We start from the raw sequence: 2319 nt of genomic DNA, 5'->3' as shown, positions 1-2319 counted from the left end.
GAAGAAGGAAATAGTACCCTTTGCAACAATATGGATGGAACTAGAGAACATTATGCTAAGTGAAATAAGTCAGTCAGAGAAAGACAAATATCATAAGTCAAGTTTTTGAAGACATATTCTTAAAATTTGCTAATTAATATGGTATACCTTTAATGTGTTGATAATCTTGTCTATATGTTTTATTTGGCTTCCTCATTTATTCAACATTCTTCTGTTAGAAGAGATCTAGCTGATAGGGTTCAAAATGGTCAAACTCTCTTTGCAATAGTTGTTCTATCAACTAGTTGACAGAATCAAATGGGTAGATTAAGCCTCCAAGCAAAGCTGTTGTAGCATTTATTTTAATAATTGCTGAAGGCCAATATTCCATTTAATATTCAGGGCCCCTTTCCAAATCCACACTGACTTTGAGTAAAATGTGGAGAGCATTGGCATATATACCACTTTGTTTCCTGTGATTCATAAGCTCCAAAGGTCTCTAGAGCACTAGTGATCTTATATTTGGAGCCTCCTTGAAAGCCTTGAAATCAGGGCCCATTCCCCCATGAATTGTTGCTGCATTTGAGAAATTCAGTAAGAGGGTGATGTGTAACAAATGCCTGACACCATATGTTTTGGCTCTTGATGGTGGTACCAATTCTAAACTTGCCTGTGCTATAGGATTAAAGGGAAATCACATTGTTTCGTGATTGTTGGATCCACCATAATATTTATTGGCCTATCCATGACTTTCATGACATTCACAGAATCTTACTCCTGATGCCTGCATTTTCTAGGACGCGAAGTGACTTGATCTGCCTGTCTAATGACTGCTTTCAATAAAGCTTCACACACATGTGTTACAGAGCTCTCCTGTATGCCAACATCTTCTTGTTAAATATTGGACTTTGTGCCACATCTCAATTTTTCTATAATGTAAAAAGTGTCAGTGTATCAAGGGCTGTGTGATCTCTGCACTATGAGTTGTAGATCCTAATTTTAAATATGCTAAGGCTTTATAGTATCCAATTTTACTATACAAATTCACAGCCTGGGCTTATTTTTCAGGAGTGGAATGAAATGAAACTGAGACTCAATTTATGTAGGTATTTAAGCAGTTTGGCCAACATCATATATGTATTAATGGAACGATAAGTGTTGGAACCCAGGTCTTGATGCTCCCAAGTCAGTATCTATAAAATGGCTTTAATTTTGTATCTAATATACCTGTGTGGGACTCTTAAATATATTTCTTGCCAGTCACTTATTGGAATTTGCAGCATATTTGGAAAAGGAAAGTAGGTGGCTATTTAAATAATATTATACAATAGGGAATTTTCATAAAATGCTTCCTAATAAAGAGTGCATAATGACAAATGTAAGTGAGACATAACTTTGGTGGGTACTTTTCTGGAACACCACCATTACCTTTGTTTCAGTATTTTTACATTCAACATTCAACATTTCAAACAAACAAAAATTGAAAGACTAGTACATCAAATATCCACGATCTAGGTTTAATTGTTAACTCTTTGCCATGTTGCTACACCACATGTGTGGGTTTTGAAGAAGCATTTGAAATTAACTTGCAGACATCATGACACACTTTAGTCCTAGATATTGGATGCCCTAAGAATAAGGACATGATTCTACCATAGCCTCAACTCCATAACACAACAAAGAAAATTAATAGCTTCTTAATATCATCCAATATCTATTGCATTTTTAAACTTCTTTATTTCTTTTTAATTATTTTATTTTTCTGTCTTCAACCAGGTTATAGTTGAGGTTCACACATTTAGTCTCTACTAAACTTGTATATACCCACCCCACCATTTTCTCCCATGACATTGACTTTTTGAAGAGAACAGACCAGTTTGTAAAATGTACCACAATCAGGTTTTGTGTCGTTATTTCATTGAGATAATATTTACCTTGTTTCTCATTACCTTTATTCCTTATAAACTGAGAACTAGTTCTTACAACTTCAATAGATACTGTTTATATGTTTTTGGCAAAACTATACCCTAAGCGATATTTTATATCTCATCACATTTGGAGTCATATGCTTTCATGATGTCAAACTTCAGTAATGCTGCATTTGATTTTTTGGTTAAGGTGGTGACTGCTAGATCATCCCAGTATAAAGAAAAGTTTCCTCTTTGCAATCATTAGGTAATCTGAAGGGTGGTAATCTGTCACTATTTGGGATATCTTGTTCCCCAAATAACTACTAAGTTGTCCACATTGAAATGGCCTTAAACAGTCTAAAGAGCTTGTCTGTCTAGATAGATCCATCTTGAATGTGTTCAAATAATGATCTATGAAAGAAGGATTTCA

Source organism: Hipposideros armiger, unplaced genomic scaffold (genome assembly GCF_001890085.2).
Source record: "Hipposideros armiger isolate ML-2016 unplaced genomic scaffold, ASM189008v1 scaffold_488, whole genome shotgun sequence".
NCBI lineage: Eukaryota > Metazoa > Chordata > Mammalia > Chiroptera > Hipposideridae > Hipposideros > Hipposideros armiger.
Note: the sequence above shows the minus strand (reverse complement) of the source record.